The sequence below is a fragment of the Cupressus sempervirens genome, chromosome 8 (genome assembly GCF_028749045.1).
Source record: "Cupressus sempervirens isolate cs-2001-9-10 chromosome 8, ASM2874904v1, whole genome shotgun sequence".
Taxonomy (NCBI): Eukaryota; Viridiplantae; Streptophyta; class Pinopsida; order Cupressales; family Cupressaceae; genus Cupressus; species Cupressus sempervirens.
Window position 1 is genome coordinate 100,609,526 of NC_143125.1, and position 7,972 is coordinate 100,617,497.

Sequence of the window (7,972 nt, forward strand, 5' to 3'; positions counted from 1 at the left end):
CACGAAATCATGTAAAAACAAGTACTTTTAGGAAAAGTAGCTCTTCAAGAACTATCCATGAACTGGAAGTTCAAGAATCTCACTAGATAACTCCTTTAGAATGTAGGAATCTACTCCCCATGTGGAAACTACAAGATAAGGGCATAACCAAATAGGATCAAGATTTTCATTTTTACCTTTGTCTTCCAGTCTAACATTCCACATTAGAATCAGGTCATCATATTCAAATTTGCTAGGTATTTCCTTCTTGTCATGCAAGAATTTTTCTTGTAACTGTAATTCAACATTTCTAGTAGAGGCTTCTTTTCTACTCTCTGTTAATCACACCAACTCATCCATCCTCTCCTACATATCATCAACAATGTCCTCATCATATATCTAGACATAGTGTTATAAGCCTAGAAAATTGTTTTGGGACATTCTAGCTTGGATTCCCTAGACCAAGTCAAATGGTGAAACACCAATTGCCTTCTTTACTATCACTCTATTAGCCTAAACTGCTAGGTATAGCTGTGAGTCCCATGCCTTCTTTTTTTCATCCAAAGTCCTCCTTATGAATTTTAATAGGATTTTTTAAAGATTCAGTCTATCCATGACCTCATGGATGATAAGGTGAAGAAAATGATCTAGTAATGCCAAATTTAACACAAAATGTAATGAATTCTTACGACATGAATCACATTGCATTGTCTATCACAATTCTCTGTGGGTACCCAAATATTGTTATAATATCATTTAATACAAAATTTTCTAAAACCTTGCTAGTGGAGTTTCTTGTTGGGATAGCTTCTACCCATTTAGTGAAATAATTTGTAGCAACTAGGATCCAGAAATATCTAGTGCTAGATTTGGGAGCAATTTTTCCTATGGTGTCCATACCCAATTGATGGAAAGGTGCTTCTACTTCTACTAACTTCAAAGGAGTATTAATTGAAAATTTCAACTTTCCTACAAACCTTTGGCAAGCATCACACTTTCTAACTAGAATATGGGCATCTTTCAAAAGAGTAGGCAACCAAAATCCTACTATCATTACCTTATGGGTAGTATTTTTAGCTATGTAGTGACATCCACACACTCCTACATGCATTTTCTTTAGTGTCTTTTTAGATTTTGTGTGGTCTATGCACTTTAAGAGTACACCTTCAAATTTTCTCCACCACAAACCTTTAGTAATGATAACATACCCGATGGCATGTAACTTTACTTTTCTCCTTTCATTATCTAATAAGTGGGGTGGAGCTTCCATATGTTGCAAGTAATATATTTGATACATTTCTAACTTCAAATCTTCAATTACTAGATTTATTTGACTAGCATCTAGGTTATATTATGACATGAATTTTACCAATCCTTGACCTCTCACTAACTTAGTAATTTGGATGTCAATGTTGAATTTTTGAATTTTATTTATCCATCTACATCTCTTGCTAGACACTTCCCATTGAGAAAAGATATCTTTGACTGCCACACTTGGGGCAAAAGAAATAATAATAGCACCAACCAAGTAACACCTATAAGCTTTGATAGCTCTAACCAAAGCACACGCATGTTTTTCATTTATTTCATACTTCAATTTTGTAGGTTGAAGGGACTTACTAAAAAATATAATGGGTTGTTCACATCCCTCTTCAGTTTTCTAGAACAAAACTATTGCAATAGTATGGAATGGTGCAAATGATAATATATGCATTGGTTTGTTATAATATGGTGTTCTTAGAACTGGGGCATTTTTAATTTCATTCTTGATCTATTAGAAATCTTTTGTGGGTTCACCTTCCCAATTTATAGTTGCTCCCTTCTTGATCATTTTGGAGATTGGCGTACTAATTTCAGCAAAGTTTGTGAAAAATCTCCTAAAGAAATTCACTTGCCCAAAGAAGGACTAAATCCCTTTCACATTTTTTGGTTTAGGGACTTTATCTATTGCTACCACTCTCTCAAGATCAATTTTCAATTAGACACCATATTCTAAGGATTTGATGAATTTTTTTTCCAAATGTTTGTAGTGATCCTAAACCTTTTTTTAATATACAGTTAGATCATCTTGGTAGACCACCATGAACTTGTCAATGTATTCCATAACAACAACATCCATGTCTCTTTTGAATGGCACTCCTACATTAATCGAACCAAATGGCATTCTTACATACATGTATGTACCCCAAGGAGTAGTAAAGGTTTTTTTGAGTTGTTCCTTTCCATCCACAAGCACTTGGTTATAACTTGAAAATTCATACATCATAGACATCAATTTTGAACTAGTGACATTTTGTAGCATAGCCTCCACATTAGGCAAACCATAATTGTCTTCTAAAGAAGAAATATTTAAATTTTTGAATCCACACAAAGCCTTATATCCCCATTTTTCTTTCTAAGAGGCACTAAACTTGATACCCATGAAGAATGCCCTATTGGCTTAATTATTCCTCCATCTCTTAGCTTTATCATCTCTTCCTGCATCTTAGGAGCTAAAGTAGGGTTCACACATCTCTGCTTTTGTCTAAAGGGTTTTACATTCTCCATAAGTGGTATGACATGCTGGAACAAGTCCTCCCTATAGACTTTGAGGTATTCATACGACCATGGAAATACATATCTATATTTTATAAGTAGATAAATTAAAGGCTTTCTAATCTAAGCAAACAAATTCTGGCCAATACACACCCTTTTGGAGCTTCAAAAGTACCAAGATTTATTTCTTCAAGATCTTGTGGCTTGTGATCCATAACCTCTGATTTCAATCTATCTTGAATATCAATCATATTTTTGAAAACTACGAACCCAATGAGTACTCTATTTGTTTTCAACTACAAGATTTCCTAGCCAAAGATTATCTCCTTTCCATCTATTGTCTCCACTACGGCACTATAGTCTAACTCTTGAACATAATATTTATCTTCACTTTGCAAGAAAATCATAATATCCTTGTCATCATCAGATACCTACCAATTCTCCACATTATCAGGAATAGATGGCCTATTTTCACTTTAATCTAAGACAAACCAATGAAGGACATATCATTTGGTTTAATGGATACATTAGCTAGTAGGTCATCCATCTTGTTCTGACTTCTCTCCATCCAAAAGATACCAAAACCATCAAAAACTTCAATTCTATCCCACATAGAATTTTTGTATTGTTTCAATTTTTTTTTGAAGCATAGACACAATTAATGAATATCTGAAATTCTTCTTCTCTGGAGAGGTAAAAAATACTCTAGCTCTTGATCCATCTTTAGAAACTACTCCATTAAAGTAAATATTCCATAAATCTAGTGAGTGAATACAACATGTAACTTCTTGCTTAATCAATGGGGGAAGCTTTTCCACCTCTTGGATAGTAAGCTCTACTCTGAAAGCATTTACATTAGTACACAAGAAAAAAGTGGCATCTTTATCAATTCTATCCTCAAAGAGGTGATTGAATCTTGGCTCTCTTTCAATTTTAATGGCCTTGTCTCCTATACTAAATGTGGCATATGAAAAATGACACTACAGGATAACTTCCATTGCTCCACTCCACTTCCTAGAAAGTAGAATTGCATAGTGGGGAGGAATATCAAACACAAGGACTGTCATAGTAAGCTCTACACTAGGGTAGTTTGCTAATTTAAAATGTAGTGCATTAATAACACCTATAATATGCACCTCCCTAGCATCCATCACCTTGTATCCACCTTTCTTAGTATCAACTTCTAGAGCCAAGGCTTCTATAACTTTGAAAGGTATTATTGTATTTGATGCCCCTAAATCTATGATACAATTCTTTAGGGTTCACCCTTTTATCAATAAACTAAGAAAAAATGGGTCAATATCTTGTAGGTAAGCCATAGATGAGTTATCCAAATACATTTGAGGTATTTGGGACATCACTATAGTATCTTCTACAACAAGTAACTTAACATTGTTAATATTACCTATCCCCACTATCCAAGACATGGCCTTACTTTTATTTTCTTCAATCCTAAATAGTTTTGATAAAGGGACTTTCATAGTTATTTGAGAAAACATAGATATCGTATTAAGTGAATAGTAAATAGTAGGTTTTGTAGAAATACCTAGGGCTAAGAGTGTTTTAATAGGAGGAACTATCACCTACTTGATAACATCAAAATCTAGCTTCTTCTCCTATACAATAGCTTTAACTATTTCAATTGGATAAAACTATACTTTCTTCTTAGGCTCACATTTCTTTCTTTTCTTTTCCTTGACTTTTGCTACCATCTTGTCTTCCTTATGAACATTATCAGTGATCTTATGAGTGATATACTTTATGAATATGCCAAATGATTTTCTTGTATCATTGTTAACAGTCCTATTTTTTAGATTTTAGTTACTATGTACTTGTGAAATCATTTCTGCAGTAATCTTATCAATCTCATCTCTAGAAGGTTGCCTCAGATTTAGATGATTCATATTTGAAGTTCTAGCACATACTCTATCCTCATCATAACCTTCATCATCTAATAGTACTTGCTAATGATGGGATTGATAAAACTTTCTCTGACTTACAACATCATTTTTAGCATCTTCCAAGTGAGATTCTTCACCATTGTCACATCAATTTACCATGTTGCTACTTATATCATCATCATTTTTTATTTCTTCTTCTTCCTCCTAATTTTGTGATGCATGAGCATCCAGAGGTATAAGGGAAATCTTGTGTGACCCAAAAAATGTACTTAGACTTAGTTTTAGTTTCATGTTTTTTCATTTTTGGATACCCATTTGGGTCAAATAAAGGTTCCAACTCTCACAGTTCAACTATCAGTGTTCTAGGTTAGAGTATTTGAACACCTTGGGATATGTGTAAATGCCAGAAAAAAAGGACTATGTAATTGAGACATAATTTTGGTAAATTAGAGGGTGTAAATTGGCTAGATGAATTTAATTGTAATTTAGAGCATTCCAAAAAAAGAATCATGTCAAAAGGCCCCATGGTTTGAAATTTATCGCAATTTTTCAATTTCTGGAGACCTCCTAAGAATGCTTCAAAGTCAAGTTAGGGGCATTAAATGACCTCAAACAGGGCCAAAAAATGGGGGATGAGCTAAGCTGGTCCATAGGGCTATAGAGCACTTTGAGAGCTTTCCAAAAATGTAAATGGTTCATCAACTAGAGCTATGGTTCAAAACTTATGCCTCTCAGAAGTTCGGTTACCATTTTTGGATTCTTCTAGTTTTGCACCGACTTCTAACGCGGCTTTTGGAGCCTTCTATTTGGTTTGTGGATGCCAACTAGAGCTTCCTAGAATGTATTCCTAATCTTTAACCCTTCAAGGTCTATTTACGAACATTTTTGGCATTGTAAAAGGTAGTTCGGAGTGGAGTTTGAGAGAAGGTACTGGGAGAAGAATTTATCTCCAGATTTATGCTATTGTAAGCCCATAGGGCATGTTTTGGAGTCTGTTTCTCTGTACTAAGTGTACTAGCATATTTTTATAGCTAATAAAATTTTTTGTTTCCTGTTGTGTCCATTCTGTGGTTGGGTTGTGTCCCCATCAAGTGGTATCAGAGCTGCTTTTTCTGAGTGTGTAGACAGAGCGCCGATTGTGAGGCAGTTTGCACCAAGACTGTGTGGTTGTGGGTTTGAGTTAAGAAGATGCTCCATAAAGAGAGTGTGGTGGAAGGGCTAGAGCTATTAATCTTGAGGAGGTTAGAGCCCTCCAAAGGTAGGTACAAGAATTGTAGGAGGATCTCTCTAGAGGAACAAATGTTACTGTAGGTGACAAAAATGAGGACGACAATGAAGATGAAGAAATTGGACCAAAAGGGGAAGTTGATGGCTAAGTTCTGAATCAGGTAGAGGAGAGACTTTTTAGGGCCATTACTAAGTTTGGGAAAAGACCTACAATTGATGTGGGTGTATTTTCAGGAAATCTGAAACCAAATGAGTTGATCGACTGGATCAATGAACTAGAAGAGTACTTTGAGAATGAGGATATTAGGGATCTAGATAGGGTTAAGTTTGCAAAGGCCAAACTAAAAGGACATACAAAAATCTAGTGGCAAGAGGTTCAATTGGAAATAAATAAAAGAGGAAAGGAGAAGATCACAAGGTGGGATCACATGGTGGACAAACTAAAGAAGCAGTTCATTCCTATTGACTATGAGCTTGATTTGTTTAAGAAGATGCATGGTTTAAAGAAAGTAGGAAAATTAGTCCAAGAATATACTGAGGAGTTTTATCAAGTTCTAATTAGAGTGGGGCATGCAAAAGAAAATAAGGAGAAGGTTGCTCATTATATCAGTGGGTTGTGACCTAGCATCCAGGAGGAATTAAGTCTGGTAAGAATGACCAGTGTTGAAGAAGCGTACCCGTTTGCCCTATGAGTTGAAGAGAAGCTAAATAAAAAGTTTGGAGGGAGACAAAGAGGGCATAGACAAGGAGGAAGGGATAGTGGTAGGTCATCTGGAGGTCAAAATGAGACCCAAAAGAAAAATGAAGATGTGGGTACTAGCAAGAACTAGAGGAACGAGGATTTCAACCACTCTTTTGATTAAAACTTTGGACATCGGAGAGGAAGAGGTAAAGGATGTGGACAAGGTTCAGGAAGAGGATTTTTTTGTGGTACCTATTTCCATTGCAATGAACATGGTCATCATGCCTTTGAATGCCCTCAACAACAAGGAAGGATAGATAGGAGAGTTGAAGGCCAAGCTAGGGTTTCTCATGTGGATGAGGATGCAAAAAGAGGAGAGACTTTAGTAAATGAAAGGGTCCTACTAAATGGTGAGATTTAACTAGGAAAAAGGAGGAGTTTATTTCGTACCAGGTGCAAGTGTGAGGATAAATGTTGTGATGTGATCATTGATGTTGCTAGCATTGATAACTTGGTATCAGAGGAGATGGTCTCTAAGCTAAAGCTCAAGAGGGAGAAACACCCCCAGCCCTATCAGATTTCTTGGGTGAAAGATGATCATAAGGTCCTAGTAAGTGAACAATGTTAAGTGAAGTTCAAAATTGGGAGTTACCATGATGAAGTTCTCTGTGATGTTATTCCAATGGATGTTTTCCATCTATTGTTGGGTAGACCATGGTAGTTTGATAGGCATGCAGTATATGATGGTCATGCAAACACATACTCTCTAACAAAGGATGGAGTTCACCACAAACTAAAGCCCATGAAAAAGGAAGGCGAAAAGGTATGCAACAGTGCTAGGATTTGTCTTTTTGATGGAATAAAGTTTTTAGATGGCATGAAACATCAACATATATGCTATTCTTTGATTCCTAGGAAAGATAAAGAAGGTAGTAGTGAAATACCACTTGAAGTTTCAGATTTACTAGGTGAGTTTGGAGATATCATCTCTGATAATGTTCCAGAAGGATTGCCACCGGTAAGGAAAATCAGTCATCATATAGATTTAATCTCAGGAGCTAGTTTTCTTAACAAGGCTACTCACAAGATGACTCCTACTAAAACTAAGGAGCTAAATAGATAGGTTTAGGAGCTATTGAGGAATGGCTTGATTCGAGAGAGCCTGAGTCCATGTGTAGTACCTATAGTACTGGTAGTAAAGAAGGATGGAGAGTGGAGGATGTGTATAGACTCTCGAGCTATAAATAGGATAACCATCAAGTATCAATTTCCTTTGCCAAGAATGGATGATCTTATGGACTACTTGAGTGGAGCTCGGTACTTCACAAAGATAGATCTCAAGAGGCTATCATCAGATATGGATATGAGAAGGAGTTTAGTGGAAAATAGCCTTCAAGACCAAGGAGGGTCTTTATGAGTGCTTAGTCATGCCCTTTGGATTGACGAACGCCCCAAGCACCTTCATGCGGTTTATGAATGAGGTACTTAAGAAGTTCTTGGGAAAATTTGTTATTGCCTATTTGGATGATATTTTAATTTTCAGCAAGATTGTGGAAGAACATTTATTGCATATTCGTAGTGTCCTTGAAAGTTTATGGAAAGAGAAACTGTTAATTAATCTGAAGAAGTGTATCTTTTCAAAAAGGGA